Raw genomic sequence first — 12,977 nt, forward strand, 5'->3', positions numbered from 1 at the left:
AATTAATGAGCCCCGCGCACTCGGCAGGGCACCAACGCACTTCATTAGGCAGCTCTTTGATGGCTCTCGCTGCAGGAATCTTCACTCGCACTCTCATCTGTAGCGCCACAGCGGGAGGGGATCTTTTATTTACCTTGCCGGCCCTTTAAGGCAGGGCCTCATTATGCTCAATATGCCGACAATGGCTTGAATTAAAGGGGCCCAATCACCGTTACTATTATCACTGACAGAGGGGCAACAACACAGGAATAAAGAGAGGCCTTCATATCAGGGGGCACTGCATCCATTAGCCCCCGCTTACTTATAGCCATTCAGCTCTGAAGAAATCTTTTATGGTCCAGAAGCAGTTTCTGTACTGCCAGCAGCAGTGTGTCCCTACAGGGCCTTATGAGAAGAACTCATACACAGCAAGTCAAATGGCAGCTCCCACGTAGGCCAAAAAGAGGAATCAATATGGCAGCTCTCACTTAGACCTAATAAAGAGGAATCAATATGGCAGTTCTCACTTAGACCTAATAAAGAGGAATCAATATGGCAGCTCTCACTTAGACCTAATAAAGAGGAATCAATATGGCAGCTCTCACTTAGGCCTAATAAAAAGGAATCAATATGGCAGCTCTCACTTAGGTCTAATAAAGAGGAATCAATATGGCAGCTCTCACTTAGGCCTAATAAAGAGGAATCAATATGGCAACACTCACTTAGGCCTAATAAAGAGGAATCAATATGGCAACTCTCACTTAGGTCTAATAAACAGGAATCAATATGGCAACTCTCACTTAGGTCTAATAAACAGGAATCAATATGGCAACTCTCACTTAGGCCTTATAAACAGGAATCAATATGGCAACTCTCACTTAGGCCTAATAAACAGGAATCAATATGGCAACTCTCACTTAGGCCTTATAAACAGGAATCAATATGGCAACTCTCACTTAGGCCTAATAAAATGGAATCAATATGGCAGCTCCCCCTAAGCCCTGATGAAGAGGAATCAATATGGTAGCTTTCACTACCACGTAAACAACAAGCAACATGGCAGCTCTCGCTAATACATGCCTCCAGGGAATGCTCTTGGCATATTATAAGCAAAAGAAAGACCTATTACACTATATTAAAGGAACAGTACTAGGGCAATAAACATTCTTAGCAAAATAAACCCTACAGGGGCCACAACTAGAAATCAAAGACATTTTATTCACTGTTTCTGAGGAATAAAATCCCCTTTCCTGTCTGTGTTTTGGAAGCAGAAGGAATTTCATACAAGGTCTGTACTGTAGTACCCACTGCTGCCCCCCAGACGCTGCTGCCCCTGCTCCAGCAGACAAGGGGTTATTTCTCTTGCACATTTAGTGTATCTGACCAAATACAAACAGTACAATCAGCTCATGAGTCACATGTCCCGAGCTCCCCCTTTCCATACAATAAGCGCCTAACAGATCTAAAATACCATGCCAGCGCCGGCGCAGGCTGCAGCGGGACTCAGTACAGACAGTGGGGTGTGTCTGGGGCCGGGCAATAGGCCGGATATTAATGTGGGATTTACTCAGCGAGGGAGCCCTGTGACTATGCTGAATGGGGGGGACAGGTGCTTATAATAAGAAACAGGCGTGGGGCTGCCCTATTCATAGAGTTTTTTCCTCTCTAAAAGGAACAGTAACACCAAAAAAATTAAACTATACTGAAGTAATTAAAATATAATGTATGCTGCCCTGCACTGGTAAACTCTGTGTGTTTGCTTCCTATAGTTTCTATAAATAAGCCGCTGTGTAGCCACGGGGGCAGCCATTCAAAATGGAAAAAAAACAAAGAAAAGGCACAGGTTACATAGTGGATAACAGATAAACTCTGTAAAACAACATTGTATTCTATAGAGCTAATCTGTTATCTGCCATGTAACCCGTGCCATTGAACCCTATTTCAGCTTGAACAGCTGTCGCCATGCAACTATAGTACTATATACAACTTTTAAACAGTACATTATATTTTTATTCCATCAATACATTTTCATTTTTTGGTGTTACTGTTCCTTTAAGAGAGGGGGAAAACAATCTATGAATAAGTCATTATTTGGTGTTTGTGTTCCTTTAAAGCCACAAACACTACAGTGGTGTAAACAAGTGAAACCTGCATTTCATAGTAATGTGGCTCCATTATGAAATGATATACACGGAGCGAGAGGGCGGGGGGGGTGCTGTTTATTCTGAACATGAAGCTCCCCCCCCCAGCCCTTCTGTACTTAACACTAAGTGTCGCTTTCAGGCAGAATGAAACCTTTCCAAGAGATGACAAAGGCTGAAGATGCTGAGAGCGGCGGCCCTGCTGAGTGGAACTATACCCCAGCGGCCGGCTCTCCCGTTAGTTACAGATCTGGGACTGTGACTGCCAGTTTCCCTTTAATCCCTTTAAACACTTCCTTCCCAGAGATAAGTGGTGTCATGTCTTTGCTGGCGAGAGCGCTGGGTCAGTGTAATCTGCTGACTTCTGGAAGCGCTAATTAAACATTCCAGCAAAGCCCTTAATAGGCTGAAGATGAGCCAAAGATGGAGCGGAAGCGATCGACTCGGACTGGGATGGTGTGAAAGTCTAATAGACTGCACCCAGCAACTTAAAGGGGCAGTTTAACTTTGCCTTTATTTTTAGTATGACGTAGAGAGCCATATTCTGAGACAATCTGCCTTTGGGCTTCATTCTTTATTTGCTGTGGTTTTTGAATAGGGATGCACCGAATCTACTTTTTTGGATTCGGACGAACCCCGGAATCCTTCGTAATGGATTTGGCCAAATACCAAACCGAATCCGAATGAGCATACGCTAATTCGCTTTTGGAAGGGTTAAATGTCGACACTTCCGTGTTCACGTGACAAAAAGTCATGTGATTTTTATGGATTCAGATTCAGTTCGGCCAGGAGCGTGGATTTGGCCGAATCGTGCCGAAAAGGGCAGAATACCGAATCCTGAATTCGCTGCATCCATTTTTTTGAATGATTAAGCTTTTTGTTCAGCAGCTATCCAATTGCTAGGGTCCAATTTGCCCTAGCAACCAGGCAGTAGCTTGAATAACAGGCTAGAATATATATATATATATATTCAAGGGGGAGAGGATAGAAAGATAAGCAATAAACAGTAACAATAACAATGAAGCTGAAGCCTCACAGAGCAATAGTTTTTTGGCTGCCGGGGTCAGTGACCCCCCTTTTGAGCGCTAGAAAGAGGCAGAAGATGAAGGCAAATAATTCAGAAACTATAAAAAATGAAGACCAATTGAAAAGTTGCTAAAGGTGCCCATACACGTTAAGATCCTACAGGTGGGCGATATCGGGAAAATGTAGGCTAATTCCCAGGGCCAAACGATCGAATTCTAACTGCGGCAATGGCACAGTCGGTTTGGGGACCACATCAACTTGCCGATGTGGTCACCGATCCGACTGAATCTTTTAACCTGCCCGATCCATATCTGCCCAATACAAGGCCAGATATCGGTCGGGCAGGCCCCTCGTTTCTGCCCCTACACGGGCCGATTAGCTGCCGAAATAGTTTTTTGCTGAAGGAAAGAAAATGTAATTCTAAGCAACTTCCCAATAGACACTGATACAAACTTGTTTTATAGTTATGTGTAAATGTAATTGCCATTAAAAGCAGCATCTGTCCGGCCATTTCTGTTCTCAGAGTCTGACATGAAACCCTGTATCAGAAGTCAGTTCCCCCCGCGCCCCCCGATTGGTCAGTCAGCTGCTTTTTGTTACATTGTGCCATTGGTACAGCGTTTCCGGTCAGACCCAGAGGACAGAAATGGCTGAACAGACGCTGCTTTCAATAGCAATTACATTTACACGTAACTCTAACACCAACAAAATCACTGCCGCTTGGCGGATCCCCCCTTATTCAGACAGTGCCCCCGCCGCATTAACATTATCAACTTATAGGACGAAAAAAAAACATTTAAGGACTATTCAACGCATTTCGCCTCTGGGCATATTAATAAAGGTGTGCTACGCGGTGGCGTTAGAATACATGAAAGACTGGCACTTTAACGCCACTGTACATAATCACACGTAATTATAAAGCTGTGTAATGAATTTTAGTAAATGTGCAGCCAAGTGTAAGATTCCGGTGTAGAACGAGGTGTCACAGTCGCAACTTTCCAACAGACACGCAGTTTACACATTTTCAGTGGCTTTAAAGCAATATGTAAATATACTCGTCCTTCTGTTGTTTTTTTTTTCATTCACTGCACTGGCGGTTCTGACTTTTGATACAGTGTAGCAGAGGTCAAATGAGCAGGCCTGTGGCTACCTTGTTTCAAGAGTCAGAACCAATATTGGGGAGTTATTTAAACTTTCATTTTCATTTGTGTTCACTGAATCCTGTGCAGCCATGCAGAATGCATCTAACAGAGGGGCAATATATGCCTTGGTGGAAAGGGCACCCATGCAGGGTGCTGTGCCCGCTGTACCTCAGCCAGAGACTGAGAATCCCAGCGCCCCATTACTTACTGATACTGATCCCAATTCTATAAGCACAGCCATTGGTTACAGCTTTTCAGACTTTGTGTTGGTAATTAGAATTTTTAAGGAGCCGATCACATGTCTGGAATCAGTTCTGTATCAATAAGTCACTCCCTTCCCTCAGTGGCTCTATGTGTCTCATATTTACAGATGAGGAGGAGTTCCTTATACAGGGATGCAACTGGTAATCTGATCTTTAAAGGAGACATATCCTATAAAAATTAAGAATGTACCAGAGAATTATACTCCTCTAGATATAGAAGGATTGTGCTTAAAAAAAGTTGTGTGTTCGGACTAATTTATTGAGAAATTCCCCCACAAACCCCACTAGTCCCGCCCATCTGTTCCACTTCCTGCTGGCTGAATTCTCTGGATAGCCAGGGGGGCTCTCAGTACACAGCATTGTAGGAAAGGAACCAATCAGCAGCTAGGCTGACCTGATAGGGAACTGAAAACTGTCTTTGCTTGTGTGAGTGCAGGGCTGTGATTGGCTCTCCCCCTCCTACTGTGCTTCTGGCAGGGACCTTTGGGACACACCCACCCTTCATTTGAAACAGGGACAGAGAACTCTATAGTTATCTATAGGCTCTATAGGGAGCTCCAATAAAGGGGCCATTTTTACAGATAGGATTAATGTTTAGCACCGTATATTATTCATAACTGCCTAAAACATAAGGTTTTTTTCCATTTATCCAATATGTCTCATTTAATAACTCTGCCAGTCCAAGATTTCGATAGAAAATGAAAAGCAAATGACTGCTCACACAGTGAGGGTTTGGTGGGGGCAAGTAGGCCGGGCGCTATTTTGTGGCTCTACTTCAGCCTTCAGCTCAGCCAAATTCCTTGGACAATGCGCCGTCTCCGTGAGCTGAATGCACAAGATATAGAAATATGCTCGGAATGCAATAATGGATAGACATGTCAAGTGGAGGTGATTTATTTCCCCGCTGGGCAGTCGCCACTTGCCTCCCATCCATCCCGTACGATGGCACCTGGGTACCGACTGCCAGCTCAGAACATGTTGTAATAAGGGCAGAGGCTGGTAGGACACTGGGGTGGGCAGTCATATACTTTGCGTTACTATATAATCATTTATTTCAAGATAAAACATTGAAAGAAAAGATCATTTATGTTCGACAAAACTCTTGTATTGAAATGTTCTGGTTTAAAGGAGAACTAAACCCTACCTTCAGTTTTTAAAGCACAGCCCCCTCCCTAACCACATAACTAGCAGTATGTACCTGGCCAATCTGATCCTGTCTTCCATAGAGGAGGGGGGGATTATCATTAAAAACAGAGGCTAGCTTAGTTCAACCTAAAAGGTGGTTTAGTTCTCCTTTAAATTAAAGAAGGATTAAGCAACCCATATGGAAACTGCAAACAGATTGGCCTTTACTCCTTCCTCCTGGGCTCGGCAGACTCACTGTGTGGGCAGAAGGAAGGATTCTGTCCCCCTCCCAACTTAATTCTCCTGAATCGTGAACTTTATTTATTTATGAGAGCACAAGCAGTACAGTGTGAGAGGGAAGAGCCCCTTCCATTTCTTTATCCAACCCACAGAATTGGATATCAGGGGGTTTGAAATCCCAAGACTCTTCCTGTGCTCGGCACTGTGGGAACTGGAGTCTTGGACAGCTAGCCCACTGTTTGAATGGTACATGTAGTCAGGACCAGCAGTGCAGGGGACACCAAGGGGACAGAGAGGTATTATTTGAAGTTATTTTCTTATCCAAAATGTATATACATTGTGGCACCCTGGGCCCAACACATGTACAGTGTAATAAAGTTGGATAAATGACTATGCTGTGCTTTTGTTGCCATTTAATAATGATTTTTCTTGCACCTTCTCCTAAAACAGTAGGGGCTCAGCCGACTGGATAATTCCTCCCCTCTGCGCTGAAGATAAGGACGCCGGCTGATTATATTTATGAGCCCAGCGCCACAAATAGGTCACATTTATACAGCCCTGTGCCGGCAACACACTTTAAAGGGGGGACACGGAGCAGAGATCTGCTAAACCCCCCAAGGCAAAGATTCTTAGATCAGCGGCTAACAGCTGCAAATGGTAAATCCAGCTGCATGCCGAAAAAAAGAAATTTAACCATTTCTGCACTCTTTTCACTTAGATCAAGTTTTTTCCCTATTTAAAATATATATAAATTTAGAGGGGGAGTGGCTATATATATATATATATATATATATGGTTTGTCCCTGAGGAAGAGCACAGTTGGTGCTCAAAACGTTGGATCTTTTCCAATAAACACGTTTTTGTTTTTTCCTAAGTCCCCGTGTGTGCGGCACTGTTGCTTTACTGTTTTTTTTTTGGCCAGCACCCAGGGCGTTTGATTCCCTGAAGGGTGTTGGCCCCCTGGATTATGAACCACAACAAAATGGCTGCTGTCATGTACAAGTGCCAGCACCCAGGGCTTGATTCCCTGAAGTGTGCTCCTTCTGTTCTTGTGTGTGTATATATATATATATATATATATATATATTTATATATATCAGGGGCGGGCCAAGCCGACCGGGCGCCCTAGGCAACCCGGTCAGCCAGCTCGCCCCCCCGTACTTTCGTGCATGTGCAGTTGAGGGGGGCGGGGTTTGCGACGCGATAGATCATTGCCCCACCGCATGACAAGCGGCGGGGCAATGACTAAGAGAGCAGACATGGGGTAGGCAGGAGGGGTTCCTGCCTGGCGCCCCGCAATGGTTGCGCCCTAGGCAGCTGCCTCTTCTGCCTACCCCTAGTTCCGGCCCTGATATATATATAATAAGACAGTGTAAAATCAGGGGAAAATGAATGGTCTTGGCCCCCTGGATTATGAACTGCAACAAAATGGCTGCTGTCGTGCACAAGTGCAGAGAATAAGGGGCATATTTATTATAGTATGTAAGTCACCATCACCAGTGATGTTGCCCCTAGCAACCAATCAGATCTTTGCTTCTCTTTTCTAACCATTCAATTCTAATTGCAGAGCAGTGATGTTGGCTTACACACTATAATAAATATGCCCCTAAGTGTGGGCATTCGGAGGGGCAGGCACCCCTTTGGGTTACTCTCAGTACTAAGGGCTGAGACCCAGCTGCTCTTATTGTCTCTCACCCACCACGTTCCTCGTACATTGAATTATGCGTTTTGGTTTGGGGACAAATAAGAAGCAGACTGCGCAAAAGCCCGAAGCCCATAAATATCTGGATAAGAGCTGCTCCCTTTGTCCCAAACCTACCTCCCTGGAAATAAACAGACAAGCGGCACAGTTTATCTTCAATACACACATGGGAGCCCTGAGAGAAGGTGCCCAGTTAGAACTCAACTGAAAAACCCAGGGCTCCCAGCTGCCTTTCTGAATCTATGTTCCATTTAAAGGAAAACTAAACAATGTAGGTCTCTAGAAGAATATATTGCATAAAACAGATCATGTGTAAAACCCTGCTTCATCTAAATAAACCATATTCTGCAGAAACCATTATACCTGAGTAAACAACTTTAGAACCTTTCTCCGTTTGCTTAAGGTAGCAGCTGCCATTTTAAGTAGCTTCCTGCCTGCAGTCTTGCCGTTATAGCTTAGATCACAAATTCCTAAGGGAGGGGGGAGGGAGTTCTTAGCATTCTGGTGGGAGGGGGGAGCAGGAGAGAGGAGAGAACTGCGCAGACTCTGACCAGGGGAATTAAGTGTGTTTCTGAGAGAGGAAGTCAGACACTGGAACATCATGTTTACAAAAAAAGAGACAAGAAATCCTGTGTTTCTTTTGATAGAGGACTCAGTGCAGGGCTACTGTAAATGCTTATGGCTGTATTTACATAGACTGTTCTGATAAAGCTTACTTAGTTTTTACCTTTCCTTCTTCTTTAATATAATATAAACTATCTGTTTATTAAAGTATTTATTCTAAGGGTATAGTTTTCCTTTAAAGCAGCAGGGTTCCAAACTGTGGCAAAACCATAAATCCCACGAGCCAACATCCATCTGGCTTAAGGTGATGGGAGTTTAAGGCATAAGAACTACGGAGAGAAACAGCCTGGTTTTTGGGGGGTACACCATAATCATGCCCTGTAGGTTATGCTGAATAGGACAGGGAGGAATTACTAAATTCACAGAAGTGCAGCTGTATCCTTTCATACAAGTAGTGTGGGGGTTAACAATAATGGAAGACAGAGCAGGAATCTAGCGACTCCCAGGCAAGCCGCATCTATTTCCCTGTGTGCCGCAGCCTTCAAAGCTCCTTACAGCTTAACTCTTCTAAGAGGCTTGATGGCACAGAAGTGGAGAGAGCATTAAGCCTAAATGGCACGGGGTGTTATTCCTTCCCCTTTCACTAAGTGCAGCGTCTCTAAACCATGCGGTTCTGCTGATGCCTGGCTGGGGCAGGAATGTTCTGGAGAACTTGCAGATACACTCTGTGCATAGGGCAAATGCATACCTTCTGGGGTGGCAAAACGATTAGAAGTTGGTTTTTAACAGACAGTTAGCGCTGGTCTGTGTTCCATTTGCCTAGATCAGTGGCTGGGCTGCCCCCCTGGGAGGGCTTGGAGCAGTGGCAGGGGCTGCTTAGCTTGAAGGCCAGTTTTGATTATTTGGTCTTTTATCAAAGCCCATATAATAAGCCACTTAATGTGAGATAGTGGATGAAAACCTAAATATATTCATTATAGGAAAAGCAAGGGTTGAAGCTCCAAGGGGGTGTTGCAGGCAAGAAAGCCTGATGACCACTGGGCTAGATATTTATTGGAGCTAAATGCCCTTTTAAAAAAATTACTATGACAAACTGCCTGCATCTGTTGGAGCTAGCTGTCCTTCAAAAAATACAACCGACACAAAGCCTGCATGTAGAGAGACAGATTGCTGGGAAAGGAATAGGGACCATTAACTTATTTGGTGCAGAACCTCTAATGGATTATATAAAAGTTTCTTATTTCAAAGAGACGAAGCTTATATTGAATTTTTGTTTTCATGATAGTTCCCCTTTTATGTTTAGTCTAAATTTTGCCATTGGAGGGTGGGGGGCAGGGGCGTGCCAAGCCGACCGGGCGCCCTAGGCAACCCGGTCGGCCAACTCCGCCCACCTCCCCGCCCCCCCCCCCCCCCCCGAACGGCGCATGCGCGCCAAAGCACAGGAGGCGGTGCAGGGGGGGCAGGGCAATTAGATCGGTCATTGCCTCCGCCGCTAATGACAAGCGGCGGAGGCAATGACAAAGTAGCACTAGGGGGAGGCAAGAGAGGCTCCTGCCTGGCGCCCCTCAATCTTTGTGCCCTAGGCAGCTGCCTCTTCTGCCTACCCCTAGTTCCGGCCCTGGTGGGGGGGGGAAGTCGCACAATGCAGTCCAGTGCATAGAGCAAATACTGCGCTCCCAAACTGCATCACTTGTTATAGAATAAGCTCTGCAGCCTTCCACTCTGTGTGCTCTGCTTAATTAAAACCTCTTCTGTACATACTGGGATGCAGCCAATGCAGGAAGAACCCAATATTTACAAGTCAGGCAAATCTCAATGCCATATCCTTTTCTTTCATTAATCACCCAGACTTTGCTCCAGGAAGCCAATTAATAATAATAACTACTATTGTGTTCTGATGCTAAGCTGTACATTAGAGTAATGGGGCACAAGCGAGCGCAATACTAACGGGGCCAACATGGTTCCAACTCACACCCGGCTCTAGGTCTCAGGCCCCACCGCTGTTCTGTGTTCTATTCCTCGTTCTAGGTTCTTAGCCTCAAGCCCTACAGCCACTATGGCCTTCTTATTCCTAGCAGGGCCACTGTAACCTTAAAAGTAACTTTTAGTATCATGTAGAGATTGATTTTCGGAGACAATTCTACACTTTTTTGTGTTCTGTGGATTTTTAATTACTTAGCATTTTGTTCAGCAGCTCTCCAGTTTGGAATTTCACCAGCTATCAGGTTGCTAGGGTCCACTTTACCTTACCAACCAGGCAGTGATTTTAATTAGAGACTGGAATATGAATAACAGAGGGGCTGGATAGAAAGATAAGTAATAAAAAGTAACAATAACAATAAAATTGTAGCCTCACAGAGAAATAGTTGTTTGGCTGCCGGGGTCAGTGCCCCTATTTAAAAGATGGAAAGAGTCAGAAGAGAAAAGCAAATAATTCAAAAACTAAATGTAATAGCAAATGAAGGACGGTTAAAAAGGTTGATAAGAATTGGCCATTTGACAACATACTAAAAGTTAACTTAAAGGAACAGTAACACCAAAAAATGAAATAGCTTTAAAGTAATAAAAATATAATGCACTGTTGCCCTGCACTGGTAAAACTGGTGTGTTTGCTACAGTAACACTACTATAATTTATATAATAAGCTGCTGTGTAGCCATGGGGGCAGCCATTCAAGCTGGAAAAAAGGAGAAAAGGCACAGGTTACATAGCAGATAACAGATAAGCTCTGTAGAATACAATAGTGTTTTATCTGTTATCTGCTATGTGCCTGTGCCTTTTCTCCTTTGAATGGCTGCCTCCATGGCTACATAGCAGCTTATTTATATAAATTATAGTAGACTTTCTGAAGTAAACATACAACTTTTACCAGTGCAGGGCAGCAGCACATTATATTTTAGTTACTTTTATACACTTTCATTTTTTGGTGTTACTGTTCCTTTAAAGGTGAACTACCGTTTTAAGGTACAAAGGTCTGACCCCCGCAGCCACCCTAAGAATATCCGAGGCAGTTATTCCCATTAACTAGAAAACAATAAGGCAGGCCAGAAAGAAATGTTCTGTGCTATATGAGATACACAAAGCCATTACTATTATTATTATTATTATTATTATTATTATTAAAATGACACTTAGTGGGAAGGCAGAAAACAAAGGTAGGAGGGGCTAGTATTTTTCCCAAATAAAAACCCTGATGTCTAACACCCTTGCTTACAGACCCCCATAACCCTAATTGTAATTTCGGTTATTTGAAACTGGCAAGACCTGGTTGCTACGTTAAAGGGATTCTGACAAGTTACAGCTTTTTTACAGGAATGTGTTGCTATCACTTTAAAATCCTACCTAGCACTATTTATATACTATAAAACCCTTACCCCCCACCAGCTCACAGTCGCTTACCTGTGTGTGACTTAAGGTCCCCATACACGGGCCAATTGTAGCTGCCGATATCGGTCCCTTGGACTGATTCGGCAGCTTATCGGCCTGTGTAGGGGCAGAAACGACGGCCATACCCGACCGACATCTGGCCTGAAATTGGCCAGATATCGATCGGGCAGGTTAAAAGATTCAGTCGGATCGGGGGCCGCATCGGCTCGTTGATGCGGTCCCAGAACCGACTGCCCCATTGCCGCCATTATAATTGGCCCCAGGGCCAAACGATTGAATTAGCCTACATGTTTCCCAATATCGCCCACTCATAGGTGGGGATATCGGGAGAAGCTCCGCTCGCTTGGCGACCTCGCTAAGCGAGCGAATCTTCACGTGTATGGGCACCTTTAGACATGCCTTCGTCCATTGCTGCTGAAACTGTGAAGCTGGACATGGGGGAGGAGCAATGACCCGATAGGCTGGAACACCAAAGTAAGCAGTGCCTCCAACCTATCAGTAATTTTCCCTGCCCCCATGCCCCTGACATCACATCAATGATGGAAGAAGACTTAGTCCGACAAAGCTAAGTAAAAGGAGGCTGAACAGGGCAAAACTTTTGTTTCAGAGTGTATAGGCCCGAGTGAAACTTGTGGTACAGGAATTCCTTTTCCTTTGGAACCAAAATACTTGTTTCTGTAGGGCGCGGGCCTTTGAACTCATACAGAATAGAGACTCTTGCCTCCTTGCTTAGGCTTATACAGGTTTCCTCACTTGCTCCAGTGTCAGTAACTCAAGACGCCGGGTAACAGAGATCTAATATCTCATTACATCTTCAGCTGGGTAACCAAGGGTCATTGTATTTACCAGAGGTCTTGCTAAGATAAATGACCCGCAGCTTCATTTCTCTAAGTGATTACATCAAAGCAGGGAAGGGCAATGAGCACCCCCTAAACTTTGAGAGGTGCCTGGACGTTCCTAAGCTCCCCAAGGTGCACTTATCATGAGAAAGGAAAGCGACGATATCCCCTTTTGCTTCTGAACCAAATAAAATCTTCCGTGCAGCAGTTTTCATTGCAACCTGAAGAGGGAGCTCTCCATACAAATGAAACAGCTCGTTAAATAACTGGTAGCAAAGAAAAAAAAGCTAAACCTTAGATCAACAGAACTCAATCCTACCGAGATACTCAACGGAAAATTAGGAGCTGTTAAAAATTAATTATTTTTAAATGCAGACTAATAAGAGAGCTAAATATACCTCCGCTTTATAGGGTAATAATGGAAACTTAAAAATATCTCCCTGTGCTTCAGGCAGCCAAGTCCATTGGCCTTACAGGTGTTCTATATTGAGGCAGCCCTGAAAAGTACTGGGGTATTTGAAATACCATTAATATCTAATTATTTTTCAAGTTCACTTTCTTTTACAGTG

At 44.2% G+C, this 12,977-nt stretch overlaps 1 protein-coding gene across 2 annotated transcripts in view; it reads right to left on the reverse strand.

Moving 5' to 3' along the window:
- prkcb (protein kinase C beta) overlaps positions 1–12,977 on the reverse strand; it is a 146,600-nt gene that overhangs the window by 46,454 nt on the left and 87,169 nt on the right.

Source organism: Xenopus tropicalis, chromosome 9 (genome assembly GCF_000004195.4).
Source record: "Xenopus tropicalis strain Nigerian chromosome 9, UCB_Xtro_10.0, whole genome shotgun sequence".
Lineage (NCBI taxonomy): Eukaryota > Metazoa > Chordata > Amphibia > Anura > Pipidae > Xenopus > Xenopus tropicalis.